The following is a 23,773-nucleotide window of genomic DNA, read 5'->3' as shown; positions in this document are numbered from 1 at the left end:
TCAACAGGCTACTCAGCGTTCTGCCCCAATTCCTGATGGTTTATTTGTTCCAGTCCCTGCTAACTTAGAAGCAGTGTTTAAGCGTAGGAAGGTGTAGTTTAGTTTGGTTGGGACTTTGTAGTTTGGTTGGAGCTTTATAGTGTATGCTGTGTGAGCATTGTTTTGTCTTTTTAGTATGCTGCTGCTGATTTAGGTCCAGCTTGTTTTTGCATTACTTATAATGTTTACATGTTATCCCATGAGATGTAATGTTTAGTTTAAACCAGGACCATGTTATGTTGTGCACTGTTGTTGGTTTGAACGGAATGAATTATGTATTGTTTGACTTTCTCTTATTTCGTTTTGTTACTTGCTTACTATCGGCCTTAAACTATTTACTGCTCTACATTATGCTTATCTACTTTATGACTCTCAACCTGTAATGTATTGCAGAATACAAGCTTTTATTAGTTTGTTACATTCCAGCTTGTTGCATTAGTGACTTTTGAAATGGATATGTGTTTAGCACAGTGTGTAAGGTGGGGCAAAGAAAAATGGTTATTTTATTAAAAAAAAAAATTGGCAAAAAAATAAGACAATTATTTGAAAGTAATGATTGCAATGTATATTTTTGGTCCTAATGCTATGTTAGGGTCCATTACAGATAAGTTTAAAGATAATGCAAATTCTGTGAGGCGGCGTGCTAGCAAACATTCACGTGCAATTGATGCACTTTCGGAGCCAAGATAAAATCAGGTTGGATTAGGTTATGAAGAACGTGCCTTTTGTTATTAGTTGTTTACATGTTAACAATTTATGGTTGTGAATTTAGAAAGGTGGCTGACAATAGTGCAAACATGGCATGTAAGTGCAGTGGCCAAACTAAGGCAAAGTCAAAGACTAATCCTAAACAACCTTCTCTAAAGAAAGACAGTAAGCATGTTTTTGTCATTATATTTTTTCAATTTTATATGATTTATAAGTTGTATTCAACCTTCTTCTTAAAATATATAGAATGATTGTTGCATTTACTTATTCAGAGCAACTAAATGGACTTTCAAGAATAAATTCAGAAGTAGGGGCAAAGAAAATGGTTATTTCATAATAAAACATATGTTTGGCAAAAATCATTGGATAATTGTTTGGGAGTTTCCACTGCAATGTATATTGTTGGTCCTAATTCTATGTTAAGGTCCATTACAGATATGTTTGAAAATAATGCAAATTATGTGAGGCAACGTGCTAGCAAACGTTCACGTGCAGTTGGGGCACTTTCGGATCTAGACAAAATCAGGTTGAATAAGTTATTAAGAATGTGCTTTTGTCTATTGGTTGTCTGCACGTTAATAGTTTATGGTTTTAAATTAAGTGTCTTTGTTGACAATAGTGTAAAGCAAACACGTAAGATCAGTGGCCAAACGAAGGCAACGTAAAAAACAAATGATAAACAACTTTCTCCAAAGAAAGGCAGTAAGCATGTTGTTCTCATTATGACTTTGAATTTGCTACGATCTGTTGGTGGTATTTAACCTTATTTTTTAAACAGAGGGAACAATTGTTGCTGTTACTTATTTAGAGCGAATAGATGGACTTTCAAAAATAAATTTAGTAAGGTTAGAATAGCTGCATTTTATGTTTGCTTTCCTTGTGGAATATGAGCATGCTTTGTCTTATTTCTTTGTTTCGTGTTTGTGTCTTAAGTGAGGTTGGTGAAAGTAGTGCGCAGGGTGTGCATAGGAATGGTAAGAAAAAGCCACAGCCCAATGTAAAGCGACCAAAAACTTCAGCTCCAAAAAAGAAAGGTAAGTATACGTTGATTAATTATTCTTATTACTATTCCATGTGTATTAGACAGTTAGTGATTTTAAAAGTAATGCTAATCAGAAGAACCAGCTGTTGTTATTGGTCAGCCACTTCCACCAGCTCCTTTACATATGGAGGTTTCACATTATTGTCTTAAGTGCGGAGCTAATTAAGAAGTTTCATTATGAATGACTCCACTTTTGTTGTGGGAATGGAAGTATTAGGATTGCTACAAATAACTAACCTGCTGAACTTCATCGGCTCTTTATATCTCAAGATGAAGATGCATTGTATTTTAGACAATATTCTCGCATGTACAATAACTTATTTGCATTTTGCTCACTTGGAGGCGACTATAATGCCAAGACTTACAAGGGAATTTATGTTTTCTTACTACATGGTCAGATTTATCACAACTTGCCTGATTTGTTACCAGGAAATGAAAAACCTAAGTACTTGCAACTTTATTTTTATGATGCAGAGTTCGAAGCTACACACAAAATAGAAACTTTTCCTGAGGTCAAAAAAGACATAGTAGACATTCTGATGTGGGTCACAAGTGCAAACCCATATGCTCGGTTTTTTAGATCATTAAGAGAGTTGGCAATAACTCATACTACACAAATAGCTATTAATCAGAGCACGGTGTTAGATCAGCGAGTGTATAATGCACCATCAACTGATGAAGTGGCGGCTATATGGCCAGACAACATATCTTCTAGTGATTACAGTAGTCCATATATAGTTGTAGCAGGCAAATCCAGTAGGATTCATCGGATATATCACTATTATGGATGCTATGATCCCTTACAATATCCTCTTCTATTTCCATATGGTGATTGTGGGTGGACTCAAGGTATGCGGAAGATTTATAGGAATTCACGACAAGAAGCCTTAATGAATGTTAGCCCTATTGCTTCATGTGTTGTTCATTCAGAGGAGGGTTTCATAGAAGAAGAAGCCAAACGTAAGTATTTAGTAGCAAAAAAATTGCTTTACTAATTGAGTACACTATAGTTGCATTGCTGCATATGAAACCTTATTTGACAACTGTTTTTGTAAATAGGTACAGCAGACTCTTTAGGGAGCTCTAACAGGCATATTTCTCCCAGAGAATATTATGCCTACAAGCTACTAATAAGGCCAGGGAACATGCTTCTCCGTGGAGGTTGATGCTTTTAGCAATACATTGTTGATATGTATGTCAAGATTGAAAACATAAGGCTTGATTTTTTTAGGCGAAATCAGTAGACAATAAGAGCAGATTTGTATCACAGGATTTTGGATACTGTTGAAGATGGGTAGAAAAGTGCTAGCACTATTGGCCGACGAGTTATTTTGCCACCAACCTTCATTGGCGGACCTCGTGATATGAAGAGGCGATACTTAAATGCTATGGTTCTTACACAGCGATTTGGTATGCTAGACCTCTTTGTTACTATGACGTGCAGTGCTAAATGACCAGAAATAATAGCTGAGCTTGCTAAGGGAGAAGTTACATCTGATCGTCCAGATGTTATTGCTCGTGTTTCAGAGCCAAGTAAATTGCTTTGAAAAAAAAAATAACAGAAGATAAGGTGTTTGGGAAGGTGGCAGCCATGGTATATGTTGTTGAGTTCTAAAAAAGAGGCTTGCCACATTCTCACTTTCTCATTATTTTAGAACATGGGTATAAACTTACAGGTCCTTCAGATTATGATAAGTTTGTCAGTGCAGAAATCCCTTCAACTGATTCTCCGGAATTGTGCAAAATCATTCTAAGGCACATGATGCATGGCCCTTGTGGTAGTTTAAATCCTGATTGTGGATGCATGAAAAAGAAAATTGGAGATGAGGTTGTCTATAAATATAACTATCCTAAGTCATATTTAGGAGAGACCACTACTAATGAAGATGGCTTTCCATTGTACAAGAGACGGAACATTAAGGATACGTGGTGCTAACCTTGATAACTGATGGGTTAATCCTTATAATCCATACTTATCATTATTGTTTGACTGCCATCTAAATGTTGAAGTGTGTTCTACCATTCAAGTGGTGAAATACCTTTATAAATATGTCTACAAGGGCCATGATCGTGTTTCTTTCAATGTTGTTGGGGAAAATAATCAGGGTGTTGATGAGATTGAGAATTTTCAAGCTGGTAGATGGGTTTCTCCATGTGAAGCAGCTTGGAGAATATTTGGTTTTGATCTATTTGAAATGACTCCTTTTGTTATGATGTTACCAGTGCACTTGCCAAATATGCAGACTATTTACCTGAGGTCTCATGAAAATCTTGATTCAGTAATTCAGAATGAAAAAAGAAGCATAACTGCTTTAATAAATTTTTAAGCTTAAATGCACACATTCCTAGGGTTATAGGTCTCCGGTATACTGAAATGATTGCAGAATACAAATAGGATAGCAGCCATAAGATTTGGCTTAAAAGAAGTTACAAAAAAAAAAAAAAAAAAAAAAAAAAAAAATTAGACTGATGGCTTTTGTGCTTCCTGTAGAAGGAGAACGTTTCTTTTTGCGCCTGTTGCTTGGTAAAGTTGTGAGTCCTTTGTCATTTGATCATCTGAGGACTGTTGATAGAGTTTTATACTCTACTTTTCAAGAAGCTGCAATCAAACAAGGACTTTTTCAAGAAGACAATGCTACCACTGCTTGCTTGGAAAAGGCAACAGAAGCACAGATTCCTTCAGCAATGCGACAACTATTTGCAACACTACTTATATTTTGCCAGCCAAGTAATCTAAATATGCTTTGGTTGCGCTTTTATAGTTCCTTGTCTGAAGATTTCAAGCATAATTATCCTAACTGCCAGTCTAAGGTTATGAAGGTAACTGTCAGGGAGGTGGAAAGCATTTTAGAAGCCATGGGGAAGTCATTGGAAAATTTTGGGTTGGGCCATTTGATAGATGAAACAGATGAAAGGATCCGCGTTACAAATGATATTGCAGATGCTCTAGAAGCACCTATTCCTCCAGAATGTCTTGATTGTCGAGATAAGCTAAATGCAGCTCAAGCAAATGCATTTAACAGCATTATGTGCCATGTCCAAGATGGAAAGCCTGGATGTTTTTTTGTAGATGGGCTAGGTGGAACTGGGAAAACATTCTTGTATAATGCTTTGTATGCTGAGGTGCGCTTATCAGGGAAAATAGTACTGCCAACAGCAACATCAGGCATTGCAGCTTCTAACATTCCTTCTAGTAGGACAACACATTCTAGATTTAAGATACCACTGGATTCAGAAATATCCCTTGCTTGTGATGTTCCTAAGCAGGAAGCTTGGTTGCTTTAATAAAAGAAGTTGTTCTTATCATTTGGGATAAAGCTTCTATGGCACGTAGAGAGAATATTGAGTCTTTAGATCTATTGTTGCAAGATCTTTGTGATTCTGACAAGCCTTTTAGTGGAAAGGTGACTGTTTTTGGAGGAGATTTTAGGTAGGCCTTGCCTATCCTGCCTAGTCGAACACATGAAGAGGATGTTGGTGTAAGTGTAGTTAGCTCCTACATTTGGCCCCTTTTGATTAAATTCCGATTAACAAAAAATATCAAAGCCAAAGAAGACCTTCTGCATTCATCTTTTCTTCTTGCTCTTGGAAATGGGCAGCTACACTCAACTAAAAATTCTTATGTTCAGCTGCCAAAAAATATTATTAGATATTATGCTCTAGATGAGGATTCCAATTCTACATTAGCTGCAACAATATTCCCTGAAATTAATGTTCCAGGATTTGATAGTAGCATATTTAATGAAAGAGCAATCATCACACCTATGAATGAGGATGTTGATATCATAAATAATCATATGATTGGCTTGTTTTCTTGTCATATCTACTATGTATACAAGTTATGACTCGGTGCTTGATGATAACTGCACACTATACCGTACCGAGTTCTTGAATTCACTTTGCCTAGGGGGGATGAGTCCTCATAAACTTGAGTTGAAGATAGGCAATCTTGTTATTTTTTTGCGTAATTTAGCACCCTCTAAAGGCATGTGCAATGGAACACGCTTTATTTGTAGGCGGTTCCTTCTGAATTCTACTATATGTGAGATATCATCAGGCCATTATAAAGGCACATTCTACTTTGTACCTCGAGTGAAATTAAGGCCTTCAACTTCTTCTAAATATGCTTTTCAGTTTGAACGTAAGCAGTTCCCACTGAAAGTAAGTTTCGCTATGACAGTAAACAAGTCTCAAGGTCAGACAGTAGATCGAGTATTAGTATACCTTCCACAACCATGCTTTTCTCATGGGCAGCTATACGTTGCTCTTTCACGTGCCAAGAGATCTAATATAGTTACAGTCTATACACCTCGACCACCAGTTACTGCTCCTTGATCAAGTGTCAAGAATATTGTATCATATAATGTGTTGTGACTAGCTAATATCATTTAAAATGTCATCTTCTAGGTAAACTTGAATTTATCATCACTACTTTTAGACATAATTAAATTGAAACAGTTTCCTTTGTTTATTACTATATTTTGTTTATTATATTGACTTAATCTTATTTTGTGATGTTGCAGTTACTGTGAAGATTGACTTGTAAATGTGTCCTATTTTGTTAGTACATTGACTTTCACAGGTTAAACTTGTGATGCTTGATGTTCTTTTGGAGAAATGTTACATATTTTAGAAATCTCTACAATGGTTAATATAGCCAGGCTATTTAGATATGCCACATCTTAAGATGATGTGTATATGTTTTGTGTAGTTGCTAATTATAGGTGAATTTAAATTGAAAGATTCAGATTATATTTAGCCATCTTATTTTAATACACTACTGTGTATTCACAACATTAAAATACAAACAGTGCACTATAATAAATAATCAAGTTGAATAAGTAATGCATTTCTATGTTATTTTGCAAAAAAAATAAAAAAGCTAAAAAAAAAGAGTTGTTTTTTCTTTTTGTATTTTCATATGTCAACAGAGAAGTCAAAGTCACATTAGTCATATGTCTCAGTAAAGTAGCGTGCACCTGGGTTACTTATATCATTATACAACTTGAAGTATAAGAAACTTGCTGTTATCTAGGTAAAATGAATACATTCTTATATCCAGTGGACATTGCACAACTTTACTTTTCTAACCAATCAAAGTGCCTCAGCTATAAAAATAAGTCACTTTTAATGTTTTCCTTGTTCTATTTAAAGATTTCCTCATCTAAAATGTACACCTGCATTTTATTTTAGTGCTAAGCTTCTTTGCAGATCATTCTCTCTGATATCCAACTACTAAGGTAAGTGCATTAATGGTTGTATTCTCATATTCTAAAGTTATTGACTTATTGCTTACTTGCATTTATTAGCATGCTGTGTTAAATTTTATTTACTGTCATATCTTAATATATATGGTTGTTGATATGCTTTACAATATGAAACATATTTGTAAATTAGTATTTGACTTCTTATTTATGACCATAATACAGGTTATCTATACTGTATAGGGTAGTTCTTACTGAACTATCTCCCGCTCTCAGCCCTTCTAGGGATGGCGCACCTCGAGTACCATTTTGAGCTCGTTGAGTCAGTCACAAGTTCCCGGCAGCCAGCCTGACCAGGTTGAGTCGATCACAGGCTCCTAGCTACTAGCTCGACCAGAGTGAGTCGGCTCTAGGTTCCCGGCTGCTAGTTCGACCAGGGTGAGTCGATCACAAGCTCCCGGCTGTCAGCCCGACAGAGTAAGTTAGCCACAGGCTAACCATTGAAATTAGGGTTATCATACACTATAAATACCCCAACATATGCCACATAAAAGTGGGTTGATCAAACTCTATCTCTCTCTCTCTCTCTCTAAGCATATTAAGCTTTATACTCTCGCAAAAGGCAAACACTTACTTAGCCATCGGAGGGGGATTCCTCGAAACCACCCCCGAGGGCAGTTTACGTTCTCTCTCTTGTAGGTCCTCTAGTAGTGTTGATGGAGTTTCCCGAGGTTCAGCCCGAGACCCCAACAGGCAGCCCGAGACTCCAGCAGTGCAGTCAGTGGTTCGGATATTCCCATCGGAGTACACCCGAAACAATTGGCACTAGAAGGAGGGGTGAACCAACCTGACCTTGAAGCACTAGCCGGTTGAGTTTTAGGGACAAGCAAGTGAGAAAGCAAAGGATAAGCTTAACCCACCGCCAACCAGGTGGTGGTCGAAAGTAGATCACTAAATTCTACCTCGTATTCATTCGGATCTAGCATAAAATTACTAGTACAAAGCCAAGGAAGGCAAGTTAGGCTAGTTGAAGAGCTAAATCTGGGTGTCTTAATTTCCTCCATGTCAACAACGATCGTTTTCAACATGGAGAGGTCCTGCAATTCCACATCAACTCCAAACCATAAAACCAGGCAAAGTTCTCCATTCTCATATACTACATTTGATTATTATTCATATAAGCACAAATTGAGCACCATACTTGCTACACTTTGTACAAATCATTGAAAAAGAGATAAAGTATAATGTACAAATATGGGAATTTCTAGAGAGTGTCATAAGTCATGATGATGTGATAAAAAATTGAATTAAATCTGAGTTATAGAAGAACTGCATAATTAAGAGTGATAAGCTGTCGCAATTTTTATCAAGTAACGGTTAATTTTAGTTGGTGTCATTCCTTGGAGCATGCGTTTTTGAGAAGACAATCTATGATAAGACCAGGGGTAATGGGATAATCATAGCACTATGTGGGTAATTGCTTATTACAAAGCACTCATGAAATGTAGGGAATTATATATGCACGATAAGTGTTCGATAAAATTCCTAAGAGACATTTTCGAAGCTGGGTGTTAGAAATTAGCGTTACTCATGAACTTTCTGGACAATGCAAGTGATTTCAGGCTCAGACCTTGACTGAAAGCATAATACAGTTGCCAGACTTAATGAAAAGTAGACTGTTACATTACAAGTTACTGTCCATTGTCTATGGCTCTTGCTATTAGTGAAAACGAATGCTGAGTGGCGGGATGCAGTCGATATGATAAAGATGTGCGGTCGATTGCAAAGTAAAGGGTCTATTATGTTATGTCTCAAATTTGTGCCTTCATCGAGTATTCTGAAGACAACATTACTACTGTAGTTGCGATTCTTCAGATGAGAGAAACTTGCAGACTCTGAAGCTCGCAGCTAAAGCTCCGTAGTAGAGTTGCCTGGCCGATCGTGGTGCTTGCTATATCGTATTGAAGTAAGGGAAATTTCCCCTGGAAGATCTTCATAAACGATCAAAAAGCTTTGTGCACTTCGAAGCTCTTGCCATTTCAGAAACCAAAGATTATTAGCTAAGATGATAGCAATTGCACAATCGCTCTACCATGCCGTTTGCTTCTCCAAGAAATTCAGAGCTAATTTTATGCTTAGTCCAGAATGTGAAAGCTGGTTGCATAAGAGTTTAGAACGAGTGAAAAGTTCAGAATGAAACAGTGCAACAAGGAGAAAAATCATTGAAGAAACACAGTTGTACGACTGAAGCAAATCACTCAGCTAGCTAAAAAGAAAGGAGAAAAGTCATTGAAGAAAAATGGTTTCCAGACCTTAGTTGATGCCAAATTCAGAATGTGATTGTGAAATTTAGAAGTTGACTTAGTGCCCCGCTCAGAAACAATAAGGAGAAGCAATTGCGCTAAAAGCTCAACCACATTAAGCTGGGAAATAGCAGCTCCATTGAGTGGTATAACTTATTATTGCAGCGGTCGATGAATGAAACCACTGCTGTTGTTACTAATGACCGAAGGTATATTAGGCTCAGAATTTGGGAGCAGCAGGACAGAAATAAGTTGCAACAGCAAACCTTTCACTATTCTGTTCTGTTCGACAAGTAGCTGGAACACTGAAGCACTCATGTAGAGCTTGCTAATGAGGTTTCGCATAGTATTACTTCAATGTTAACCAGACTACAAGTATGCTCAGACAGCAAACTTGTGCAGATGAAAGATGTTTAGGGTAAAAATACCTCATACACATGGTCCAACCCGGTAGCGACACATGGCCTAGTCAAAGGGCGACACGTATCCCTATGGGAAGATGACGCGTGTCCAAGGCTCAAAAGAGCACCTGAAACCAGCATAAAGAGGCCTTATTGCATCATAGCCCAACTCCGGAGAAAAATTCTTGAAAGCCGCAAAACAGAGCCCTCGTATTACGCGTGGCACCTACTGATTGCGCATCCAATCATGTCACGGAATTTTAGGTCACAAACCCCAAAGGGGCACAAACTCCCACCCCTATAAATACCCCAATCATTTATAATGGGAGGGGTGGATTGCGATATTACATAAAAAGAGCATAAAATAGCTACAACTTCTCTCTACTTTCTCTCTCTAGCCTTTCCGTTTTTGATGAGTGACATTTATGGCACTCATTTGGTCCCTTTTTGGATGAATTTCATTCCATTTTATTATTCCTTTCTTTAGTTTTCCTTAGTTTTATTCTTGTTTTCTTCATTTTATGCTTTTTGTGGTTAGTTTCTCTATTTTGTGCATTTTCTAGTTTATTTGTTATTTTTCCCTTTTATTTGCTTTTTCTCCTTTGTTTGTAGGTTGTGATTGATTGTCCAAGAAATCCCGAGCTTCCTCTCCATGGTCTTTCATCTTTTTTCATGCCTAATGCTTGTGCAAAGAGTTTCAAGTCAAAGGGGGATCCAAGGAGCATGCTTCAAGGCCTTGTTTATGCTCTTTTCATGGCTTATATTCTTCAAGAATTCCAAGAAAGTTGCTGCCTACCTTGTCCTCCATCACCATCATCTAGGATGTGTGCACCACATGAGCTAGGACGAAGAAGAAGAAACGAGGCTGCCAGTTTTGTGCGGGCGCACACGGGGTGTGTGCGGCCGCACATATGTCGTGTGCGGCCGCACATGGGGTGTGTGCGGGCGCACCTTTCTGGGTGTGTCCCGTGCGCCCTTCTCTCTCTCCTCCGAGCACCCGCACCTGCGTGGGTCTTTTCTTGGGCGTCAAAACCGACCTTCCCCTTTGTATATATAGTTATTTTCCTTCTATTTTTTTTTGGGGGGGGGAAGTTTTAATAATAGAATTAGATCATATTCTTAGCTTAGTTGAGAGCTTCTCTCTCTAGATTTAGGGGTTAGTTTTAGGAGTAGATTTTAGAGAGAGAAAGTGAAGAATTTCAATGGTGAGTGAGAGATTGAAGATCCAATGGTGACAATTGTATTGGAGATCTACTCTATTATCAATGAGCATTTCTAAACTCTATCTCATTTATTGTTTTGTTTAGTATTCATGTTTAGATTGTTGATTTTGATTAGATTTTGATGATTTGATGATTGATGTTAGATTAGAGTAATTGTTGATTCTTTGATTGTTGATTGTTGATTTCTCTAGTTGTTTGTTGAATTGATGATGTTGCTAGAGTAGTTGTTTGGTTAGGGATTTGGTGAAGTTTGTATAATGTAATGAATTGATGTAGATTGGGGATTTTGATGGAGTTGATGATGTGATTAAATTGGTTAATTGATTATGTGCATGTGTGTGTTTGATTTAGGCTTGATCACCCTTGTTATTCACACTAGATTGCATTGTAAGTTCACATTGATACGGACCATTGATTTGTGGCTTGCATTTACACGATTGAGGTGTCTTGTGATGTTTCCTAGCTAGAGTTTATCGTAGTTGACGCTAGTTAGACCTCTAGGAGAATAGCTTGATATGCTCTTTTGGTTGCATAATTGATCTTCCCTCACATTGCTTGACTTAGTCAACTTCCTAAACCAATTTGCATTGTTCATTGCTATTATAAGTGAATCCTAATCCCTAGAATTTTATTTGCTTGATTTCTTTGTCTTAGTAGTTGTTAGTATCCTCTTTTACCCTTCCTTTTCGACCTAGCTTAGGCACATAATTGAAAGCACTTAGACATTACCGTTCCTTTGGGTTCGACCCTTGACTTACCTCTATACTTGTATTTAGGTTTGTTGAGTGTTTATAAATTTTGTTTGGCTTAGGAGGATTAGTCCAACGACCTAATTTTCCCACGTCAGTTTTAGATCTCTAACTTGATCGTCGGAGGCGAATATTCCCGTAAAGGAATATTCGTTCATTTTGCAGGTGTCCGAATCTCATTGCCTGAAAAGCGCGACCAGTATCCGAGGAGATCCAAAAAACACCCGAAACATTTGGCGCCGTCTGTGGGGATACTCGTCCGTTATGGCAATAGATGGTCAGACACCTAATACCGGCCCTCGTTCAGGCGAGGACGGTCATGTAGAGGATGTAGTCCCTACAATTCATTCCAGTGACCCTTTGACCGCCTCATTTCAAGAGACCGATGATCTTCCAATTACCTCTGCTTCCTTGCAGACCGCACTCAATAAACTTCGGAAGGAGTTTGAGAGCATCAGAGCTTCTACCTCTAGGCAGCCGCCCAGAAAAGATGGAGAAAGAGCTCCAAAGAAAACTCATAACAAAGCAACCAATGCAACAGATGTTGGGAACACCCCATTTCGCTGGCCGAATGGAAGGTCTCCTAGGGTGCCAAGAACAAATTTGTCTAGTTTGTTGGCAAAAACCCATTCGGCTGGGGGGAGGGGCAGACAGCCTCGAAGAGAGGAGACAGAGCCGTCTCGACGCTGGAAGGACGCGAGAGAGACTACCTTCGGCATAAACAACGGGAACGTGCCGCTTACTCAGACAAAGCCTCCACTCCCACAATGCCAGATGAATTTTCTAACCACTCTCTTTCCCAACATAGCAAATCGACCATCTCCAGCAGGAGTCAGGCTGTTCGTACTCTAACCCCCATTCCAGTACAACCGCTTCAGCGTCACTCCCCCTAGGGTTTCAACGGCACTCTGCAGCCGAGTCACTAGGTCTTCGGATAATATGGGCCATTTGGCCAGACGTTCGGCTAAACTCACTATTTGGCCGGACAGTCCGTGCAGCCCCAGCCAATTGATTGGCAGATGCGTTTGCTGACTCTTGGAGATAAGCCGCCTCCGTTTTCGCAGGAAATTTTAAGCGCTCCTCAGCCGCCGAAGGTGAAGAGTGTACTTGTGGGCACCTATGATGGTACGGGTAACCCCGAGGAACATATCACTTCGTACAGAAACCTGATGTACTTGCAAAGCGTAGATGACACTACCTGGTGCAAATGCTTCCCGGCCACTTTAAAGGGTGTGGCGCATGATTGGTTCAATAGTCTTCCGGCCGGGTGTATCAATTGCTTTACCACACTCAGTTTGTTGTTCGTGGGGAATTTCTCTTACAACATACCACCTCGAAAGACAAGTCTTAATTTGGCAACAATTGTGCAAGGAAAAAATGAGGGCCTACATTTGTACGTCCAAAGATTTAACTAAGAAAAAGCCCAGATTCATAATATGCCGGATGAAATGGCTTACTCTGAATTTCTCCGGGGATTAAGGCATAATGGTTTTAAGTTTGATTTGGTAAGGAAAAAGGTTCGGACATACGCAAGCGTTCTGCTGGAAGCCGAGGCCTACATTGAAGCAACCGACTTTTGTTCGCTTACAAAAGCAGAGGCACCGGCCAAGGGGGCTGAGAAGAAACAATCTACTCAACAAGACTCGGCCGGTAAAAAGAAGGAAGGAAAAAAAAGGAAAGAGGTTTGAGTGGCCGACGACCAACAACCAAAGTCAAAGAAAGTCAAGACGTATGAGCCCCATTACGAGTTCAACAAGGATTATTACTCTATCTTGATGGAAGATAAGGATAAGTTCGAGTTTGAAAAGCCCTAGCCGTTAAGAGGCTTGGCCCAGTACAGGAACAAAAATAAGTATTGCCACTACCACAAAGATGTGGGGCATGACACAAACGATTGTATCAATCTGAAGAGATTGTTGGACAAGCTAGCCGAAAAGGGCATGCTGAACTCCTATGTGATGAAGTCCAAATTCACTTATACACGGACAGACAATACGTCCTAGAGGAAAAAGAAAAATGATAAGGAAAATGATGGGAATAGTACCGATTCAGGCTTTGTGGCTGTAATATCGGGGGGATTCGCCTCAGGCGGCCCCACCATGAAGGGAATCAAGCAGAATGCTTAGAACTTAGGAAAGGTGATGCAAACAGACGTGGTGAAGGTCGAACCCTTCCCCGAAGTAACCGTTAGTGAGGCCGACCGGGGGGAGGTTAAAGCCCTGCACAACGATCCTATGATGTTTATCATGAAGATAGCCAACTTGAAAGTGGGTCCAATACTGATAGATACGGGCAGCTCGTCCGATATTATCAGCCTGGCCGCCCTGAAGAATTTAAAGTTCCCAGAAGATTCTCTTAAAGAAAGTACTCATCCCTTAGTGGGGTTTGGAGGAAGCATCATTCACCCAGTCAGAAAGATAGATTTGTCAGTCCGATTTGGTCAGAAAGGGGAAGGAAGGGATATGGTCGTCTGATTCTTAGTGGTGAAAGAATTGACTGGCTATAATGTCATACTCGGCCGTCCCACCCTAAATGCTGCTAAGGCTGTGATCGTCCCCCATTTGATGTTATTGAAGTTTAAGCGATCGGACGGAAAAATTGGTTCGATTCAAGGAAGTCGGAAGATGGCAAAAGAATGTAATCAGCTAGCTGTTAAGCCAACTATTCGTGGACATGGAATATCGTCCGAGTCAAAAAGGGAAGAACCCCCACTCCAAGCATACCAGGTCGGCCAAAAGCAAAAGCAGGGCATGGCCGACCAAGCATAGCAGTTAATGACCGTCGGCTGACCTGAAGAGGTGAGACCCCAACCGGCCGGCGATCACCAAGATGTGGTGCTCGACCCCGATCAACCAGGTCGGACGGTAAGTGTAGGCACTATAGCTATGGGTCTTCTTGGAGATGAGGTAGTTTAGCTGTTGAGAGAGTTTAAACATGTGTTTGCATTCGAAGTTAGTGAAATGCTAGGCATAAGCCCTAACCTGGCCTTGCACAAGTTGGCTGTGAATCCAGTCATTAAACCTATCCGCCAGAAGAAAAGAAATCATGGAGAAGAGAGGAATCAAGCGGCCGCAGCTGAAGTGAAAAAATTGTTGGACGATGGTTTCATTTGGCAATGCTACTACCCAGATTAGGTTGCTAATGTAGTTCTTGTAAAAAAGCCGAATGGGAATTGGAGGATGTGCATGGACTATACAGATGGGAGACCTGGTGCTGAGAATGACAAAGGCATATAATCGCCGATTGTCTAAACGTCCGCTAAAGATGGGAGACCTGGTGCTGAGAAAAATGGAAGTTGAAGGCCGAGCAAATGAGGATGGTAAGTTAACCCCAAACTGGGAAGGGCCGTATCGAATCAGCGTAGAAGTACGAGATGGTACTTTCCGTCTTGAAGCCCTAGATGGCCGTCCAATTCAACGAACATGGAACACGGACAATCTCAAAAAATATTATGTTTAAAGTCTTTTGTACTTAGCCAAAAAGCTGTATATACAGCTAGGTCTTAATGACCGAGCAATGTAATTAGAGCCGTACGGCCCCAACAATGTAATCTTGACACATTAATGAAAAAGTCAGGCATTGTTATCTTATTGAGTTATCTGATTTCTTTTGCATATGCTTTTTGAAAGGTCGAGTGAAAATCATAACTATGTTGCTTGCAACATAGCAACACAGCCAATAAGAGCTGAACAAAATTGTTTACGATATAGCAAGATGGTCACAAGGGACCACAAATATATATATATATATATATATATATATATATATATATATATAATAATAATAATAATAATAATAATAATAATAATAATAATAATAATAATAATAATAATAATAATAATAATAATAATATATAGAAGTATATATATGAATAATGACTGGAAAGTCACAGGTAAACCCCCATCAGGGCGGACGATAAAAGTATCAGGTATCCTAAATCTGTCAAGGGCATACCTAGGCATAATAGCCCAGCTAAATTTAGAAATTTCTGAGTTGAGATATTACTTGAAATTTCCTGAGCACGTCCGAGCGATAGATTCAACGGACGACTCACATGAGGCACATCAAGCGGCCGCATAAGCTGTTGATTCGGCGTTTCACCTAATCCAAGGGCAATCATTACTATGATTTGATTAACTCGCTAGTCGTTATACCTTTTAAGTTATAAAAACTACCGGGTCAATCAAACTACTCAGAATATGGATTAGGCGAACGCCGAATAAAGGGGCATACCCCCTAGGTTCGTACGAAAGCATAAAAGCGTAAAAATGCGCAAAAATTTGCTAATTATAAAACAGATAAAATGAAAACCGCTTAGAAGGCGGCAAAATTTGCATTAAAAAAAACCGCTCAAAAGGCGCCAAAATATCTTACAAAGCCGCTCAAAACAGGCGACACCAAATAAAAAATAATTTCGCCTTCAACAAAAATAGAAATTAAAGACTAAAAGGCTTGAATTGAGGGACGGCCGGAGGAGGACCTAGGTTCTATTTAGCCAAGTCTTTGTCTTGGGCAAGCTCCTTAGAGGCAAGATTGGATGCATTATCAGCAGGCTGTGTCTCTTCTTCTTCGCCTTCCGCCTCGTCCGCCTCATCCTCCTCATCTTCTTCCTCGTCCGAAGTGGCCGGTGTAACGACCAGTGCGGGAGAAGGTTGTCCGGCCTTCTTGGCCTCCTCTCTGAGACAGACGAAATTGAGACTCTTAGCGAAGGGCTCTTGATAATAGGCGGCCTCCCCTTCCTCCGCCATCAGCTCGAACGCCTCGAATAAGTGGCTTTTCAACCTCTCCTCGGCGTTGTGCTTAATACGAACGATCTCGGTGGGAATGGGCGACCGAGGTGCCTCAAGCTGCTCATACAAGTCTGAGACATTCTTCTTCAGCGTCTCCACCTCCGCCTTGAGGGCCTCCGCCTCTTGGAAGGCCGTCTCTAGGTTCCGTTGGGAAAGGGCCAGGTCCCCCTTCAGCTTTTCGGACGCCTCAAAACCCTCCTTCCATTGTTGGGCGTTAAGGATAGACTCGTCCCTCTCCTGCCGAAAGGTGTCCTTGGTTAAGGTCTCCTTTTCAAGAGCCTTCCCCAGATTCACCAGATCCTCAGCTTGCCGCGCCGCCTTATCGGACAACGCGTTAATCTGGGTCTCCAAGTGAACCCTTTGGATGGCGGTCGTCTCCGTCACTTTATCCTGGGCCTTTTTGACAGCGACCCAGGCCTCTTTTAGCCGTTCATTCTCCTTTTCCTTCCACTCTAGGACGGATATTCGTAAGTAAGAAAAATTATTCAGGTATAGAAGCTAAAATAGCAAGTGGACGCAAACAGTTACCTCAGCGCTGCAATTTATCATGGGGCCGAGGAAGCCCTCGTTAATTCCCCGGAGCTTGTCCCTCTACTCCTGAGGGACGGCCCTAGCCATGGCCTTCCTTATTGCTTTTCTGTTCGCACCAGTCAGTGACTGGTCGGGCAGCCTCATATTCATCTCCTCCCCAATATATGTACACAATCGCAAAAGCTGTTAAGTCAGGAAAAAAATTGCAAAAAAAAAAAAAATAGAGGAAAAAAAAATAGAAGTATGGAATTCCTTTCTGACCAGTTGAGAAGCTGGGAGGAGATGGGAAGTTGAATTTGAAGGTGAAAGGAGGAGGAGGTTGAGGTTCGTCCTCCTCTTCACCTCTGCGGTTGGTTAAATCTTCAGTCGAGTGACTGGCAGCCGCTTGCCATTCCGACTTCTCAACCCTTTGAATAAGGCACCCGTCCTCTCCCAAGGACAGGTCGTGGACCGACCTTGTTGGCAGGTCCACGGATTTGGAGTCCCCACTTGTTGCCAGCTAGGGTTGGTCTCCTTTGGATTTCTTTGAAGCAACCCGCGACATCGTCTTGGCTGCAGAAGCTGAAGGGGTCCTAACAGAGACCAACTTCCTTTGTTTGGACACCTTCTCCTTGTCCTTGGAAGAGGTGGTCGGTGCCTTTCGTTTTGCCCTTGGGGTAGAAGTGGCCAGCTGCAAAGAAAGGAGGAAATTAGCGCAGGAATAATTAAGGCAAGTAAGCGTCCGTGCTAAAAAGGGAAGGAGACCCCTCCAAACATAGCAGCACGGACATGAAGAAAAGTTCGCGCAAAAAGGTGACTCCCCCCATAGTAGCAGCACGGACAGAAGAAATTGTCCGTGCCAAAAAGGGAGGAAGCTTCTCCCCGATATACCAGTACGGCAAAGGAGTTAAAAGAGGGCAGCTCGTACCTCCTTGGTCTACTCGTACATTGGCTGCCGAGCCTTGTACCGAGCAAGATCAATCTCGGACATGTCAGCTTCCCCCTTCTGCTCCTCGTCCAGCATGGCGTACGCTTCCTCTGTAAAAACAAAATTTAACCAACAATTAGAATAATTTCCAACACAAAAGGAGTTCGGACGCTAGAAAGAGCTAAAGTCCCACCTTGAGGAATGTTTGTGTATAGGCCACATGCGGACATAAAAATTGGATCCCGGAGCCAGCCGGCCAAGGGGATCCAGTTCTGGGGCACGACCACCAACTTTCCATCCCGTCTAACCTTCCTGACATTAAAATATTCAAGTTGGTGAGCCTGGTTTGGGTGGACGGGTGGTTTGTATGGTTTATGATCCCCTCGGCCGAGTTGCATCGGCTTGGCATTAAACCGATTCATCTGCAAATTGAACTCTGTATCCTTTGTTTTGATGCGGTAGAATCGGTTCTTCCAATCACGCCACTTCGACACACGGTCCATCACCACCATATAATCCTTTGTGGTGCTAAGTATGAACCATCCGTCCGTGTGCTTCTTGAGACGGATCATTGTGTGCATCTCGTAGAAAACCGGGAAATCCGGCTTGAAGCCCTTACGGATGCACGTCACCAAGTACCCAAATATGTTCAACTAGCTGTTCGGCACCAGCTGAAAGAGGGCAATATCGTACTCGTCCATTACTGTACGAATGAAGGGGTGAAGGGGGAAACGAAGTCCAACGCCTAAAGCAGCTCGGTAGACGCTGAATGATCTGTGGCACGGCCGCTCATCCTCCCAGGCGGCCACCGAAAGAGACCTTTTCGGGGCCTTAACTTCAAATCCTTCTCCCAACTGGAGAAATGCCTTATACTTGTCAAAACCATCATTCAAGTAGGCTAAGGCCGTGTTACCCACTGTACAGGCTTACGGGTCCTTAAAGGTGTCTACATTGGCAACGACCTCCTCGGCCGTTGCCTTACCCTCGGCCACATTCCCGCCTTCAGCCGTATCCACTGCCTCCACTTCAACAGGGTGAGCAGATCCAAACTCAGTAGACAGAACTGTCTTTAGATCAGCAGCCTCGGCCGAGCTCCTACTTCTGGAGCCGTGGCCGCCCCTAGAGACAACTGCCTCTTCAGGAACTAAGGGACCCTTGCCCTTGTCCCTTGCAGCGGCCGCCTGATTTGTCGAAGAAGGGTTGTTGCAAGGTGACAGGTCGGACGGCTCATTAATGATAACCCCAATTCTAGGCCTGTCCATTATGCTATGTTGGAGATGGGATGGTGCAGGAATTGAGACGGACGGACCAGCAGTGGCCGCCCGAGAAAGGGAAGGAGGCCTCTCACGAGATAGCCACTCGGCCGCTTGCATGGCCGAGTTGGCATGTTGTGAGGACCTGAGTTCCGGGGTTGGCCCGGACACTCCCGCAGAAGAAGAGACGCCCTGTGTACGTTGGCACTCTTCAAAAGAATAAGTTACTTCCACCACCGAGCAATGAGTACCCGTGGAAGCGGTTGTATGGGTAGTAGGCCTGGTTTCTACGTCCGCGTTATTTGGGTCATAAGGATTCCTAGGATTGACTATACTACCGTCTGGATTTCTGGCCGCATGAATATCATATGTATGCCTTGTCCTGGCAATGTCCGACTACAGGGACAGAGAAGAATAGGTGGAGTTGAGTAGGTACGCACTAGAAATGGACCCACTCCCAGAAGGAGATAACTCGTCTCCGTCCACTCTATACTCTTCAGTCCCAGGCGAACGGCCGGCCTTATGAGGAGAAACGGACGAAGCCGAGTGTTGAGTGAGATTTTAAAAAAATAAATAACACAAGGAAAAATAATAATACAAGTAAAGGTGAAGGGAAAGAAAACAGGCGGCCTACCTCCGTCCGTGTAGAAAACTCGAAGAGTTTTTGAGAAGACTTGAAAGTTGGCCGGAAAACTAAAAAATATGCCCGGAAAACTCAATCACACGGCGGAGCTCTTGAAAATTCAAAGGAAATCACTTTCTCTCTTTAAAAAGATCTGATCTCTCTCTAAAAATTCGCAAAGTTCCAAAGTGCAAAAGTGAGGTCAAACCCTCTGTATATATAGGCAAAATTTATGGGAGCATATTAGTAAATTCATCTTTCCCGCCTTCAGAATTCGAACGGTTTTAATTTGAAAATGTAACCTAGAATTCAAAAGGGTGAAAAGATAGTCCTCTTAAGTTTGACGGAGAAAGAGACGAACGAGTAACGGCGCATCCAAATGGACGGTCAAGTAAACGGAATTAAGGGATTCGTCCTAAAAATCTAGGCGTCCGAGCTCACCCCCGAGAATCCAAGTGACATAGTTCGTCCGTCTAACTCCCGGATTCGAGCGTCCCCTAGGAAAGTTTTTAGGCGGACGAAGACAGTCAACCAGCGCAGGACGACCAACTTTATGAGGGCGGACAGATCTGCTCGCCTTCTCAGCAATATGCCCAGTCTCCATGTACTCGTACGCCTCAAGATGGGTGAAAGTTTAGAGGAGGCGGCTTGTAACGTACGAGCCACCCCCTATGAGGGGCAAATGTTTAGGGTAAAAATACCCCATACACGTGATCCAACCCCGTAGCGACACGTGGCCCAGTCAAAGGGCGACACGTGTCCCTATGGGAAGATGACGCGTGTCCAAGGCTCAAAAGAGCACCTGAAACCAGCGTAAAGAGGCCTTATTGCATCATAGCCCAACTCTCGAGAAAAATTTTTGAAAGGCGTAAAACGACGCCCCTGTATTACGCGTGGCACCTCCTGATTGCGCAGCCAATCATGTCACGGAATTTTAAGTCACAAACCCTAAAGAGGCACAACCTCCCACCCCTATAAATACCTCAATCATTTATGATGGGAGGGGTGGATTGCGATATTACATAAAAAGAGCATAAAATAGCTCTAACTTCTCTCTACTTTCTCTCTCTAGCCTTTCCGTTTTAGATCTCTAACTTGATCGTCGGAGGCGAATATTCCGGTAAAGGAATATTCGTTCATTTTGCAGGCGTCCGAGTTTCATTGTCTGAAAAGCGCGACCAGTATCCGAGGAGATCCAAAAAACACCCGAAACAAAAGAGCTTCACAACCACTGACACTAGCAGCTGCATACGAGCAGTTGGAAGTTTTCAACCCGCAAGATGCAAGCCGCCATATGGTTGATGGTCAGGCACGCAACAACTTCGAGGGTAAAAATTTCGATTTAGCTAAAAATTGCAGGCAATCTTTGGAGTCTCATTCTGGTTACACACTCACTTAAAATAAAGGGAGAATGGATATAATACCTGCCTATTATTTTAGCGTCATCATCAGCTTACTCATGAAAGCATGACCGCATTCTCAGTGGTACTGCAATTGTTTAGCAGCAGAAGACATGTTATTTTCATCAAGCATACATCGAGCTCAATTTAGCTGAAGCCTATGCGCAATCCTAGTTATCGTCTTCGCTCTGGCCACATTCTCACTCAAAATAAATATTTCAAAGTATTTTCGGGTGTTAGTGGACCAATTCAACCAAAAGCTTAAGCTGATGGTTAAGGGCCAGAAATATATTTTATACTCTATCACTCCCCCTCACATGAAAGACCCTTTGGGCTTGAAATGTGGATGCAACACAGGTCCACCCATACCTGGTGCGAATTAATTCCACTTTAAAGGAGGGGCGGATGAGATTCGAACCCGTGACCTTTGTGTCACGCTGGCTTCGATACCATGTTAGTGGACCAATTCAACCAAAAGCTTAAGCTGATGGTTGAGGCGCAGAAATATGTTTTATACTCTATCAGTATCATTGAGTTTACACTTAATGGTTGCAGATTTTGGCACAGGAGGTTGATGAAAATCCCTTCAAAGGCACCTTATGCTATGATCAGGAAGGTATCCAACAACCAAGGAAGCAAAGAGCTACCGCAATGTTCAGAAATCAATCACGCTCGTCACGACAGAGACAATAAACTACATGATTCTGATCAAAAGGCTTGTACAAAGTTAAATGTCGGAGGTATCCTTAGCAAGTTACTAGCAAGCTGATTAGATAGTAACAAGATAGTATGGAAACAAAGGCCTAAGCTTCAGAAATTACAGTCAAATAGTCAGTTTGAAGTTTAAAAAAATAGCGTGGAGTCTGAAGCACACAGAGCCAATTCAGTATATTCGTCTATACAAATTTTTGTCGGTTTAAGAAGATCTCAGATCATGAAAGAAGAGCTGCAGCACCTAGTTCAAGTAATAATAGTAATGGTGAATGAGTCTTGTAAATTTGAAAGCACGACAGCTAAGATTTTTGAAGTATAATTACTCGGCCTAGAGTTGTGTTTGCTATGTGTCCTGGCCTTGACCAACGGTTCGTGACTTCTGCTGGCAAAAATCTAAAAGCTCAAGTTATGTCAAAATTCATGAAAAAGCTCCACACATGGATTATTAGCCTAGCTAAGGTGTCGGCTTAGGAAGTCTGTCCATTTAAGACAAGAATGAGAAATAAAAATAAATATTTGATGATGAGCTGGGCATAGTAAACAGTGCAAGAAATTTTATCGTCACTTTGTCAGCTGGAGAAGCTCCAAGTTCAGCGCAAGGTGTCTAACAACAGTCCCTGCAGCAGCCTAGTGAGAGACAAGATTGCAAATACTGCAGCAGCATGTGTCAATAAGCAGGCAAGCTCCCAATGAGCACACTACAGCTGGTGGATAACCAGCATTTTTTTAGGGAGAATGGACATATTAGTTGCTTTTTATCTGAGCGTAATCAAGCTCCCACTTAGTTGTTGCGAGTTCTGGCAAAGAATGTTGATAAAGAATCTTGCAAATAAAGCTTTACAATCTTACATTTTGCGATCAGTAAGATATCAAGAAAGAAAAGAGCTGCTGTAAGATTCGGAAATTATTCACCTACAACATGGCAAAAGCGATCTTGAAGGGCAGCATACAAAAGCAGCTGCAGTAGCAAAATGTGACTAATAAGGCTTGCAGATCCTGTTGCTTACAGCCGCAAATCCTTAGTAAAGTTGCTTGCCATATGTGATACTTACTGCATCCTATCAGATTAGAGAAAATTCCCACTGCCAGGACTATTGATGATAACAATTCCACAAATTAGGGGCCCTCAAATTCTGATCAGCTCTAAGTTTAAGATTTTGTTACCTCTTTCAATAGCTATTTCTGCTGAAGAAAGAGTGTCTTTGTGTCTGATAAAATGTCAAAGCGATACTGGATCCCCTAGGATGTCATGATCGTGAAGACAGAGAAGATTAAGAACGCGAAGTCCAGCTTTGCAGCATTTTGAGGGAGATTAACCTATACCATGTCTAAGCATTGTTTACGAGGTGATCAGAATGCAAGAGCTCCAGGGAATATTAGTTTAGCTGGAGTCTCTGCTAAGATATTTTCTGAAGAAAATATAACCGGACTGATCTTCAATAGCAATGTAATTCAGAGCGCAACCTGAATAAGCTTTGCCCAAATCAGTAAATTTATGAGCAGTATATAGTTCAGAGACAGGAACAAATAAATAAAAAGTCTCGAGAAGAAAAGCAGCTCAATGAATCAGCAATTCCTCAATGAAGCATACAAGATTTTGAAGAGAAGATATAAGAACGAGAAGCATCTTAGGTACCACAGGAAACTTTGAAAGAATGATCAACGGTGATAAGTCTACAGCTCCTCGAAAATGAGTAGCAAACATTTAACACAAAGGAGAAGCAATCAGAAGCCAACAAAATGGGAGAAAATCAGAATTTTCAGTAGGAAGTTCAAAATTTTCCAAGGGACCAACTAGGTTTTTGGCGAGAAAATCAGAATTTTCAACAACGCAATAAGAATTTTTTAGAAGAAAAATCAATACTACCAGAAAATCTAAGCAGTAGC

This window comes from Chenopodium album, chromosome 10, assembly GCF_948465745.1.
Source record: "Chenopodium album chromosome 10, dcCheAlbu1.1, whole genome shotgun sequence".
In the NCBI taxonomy this organism is placed as follows: domain Eukaryota; kingdom Viridiplantae; phylum Streptophyta; class Magnoliopsida; order Caryophyllales; family Amaranthaceae; genus Chenopodium; species Chenopodium album.
Note: the sequence above shows the minus strand (reverse complement) of the source record.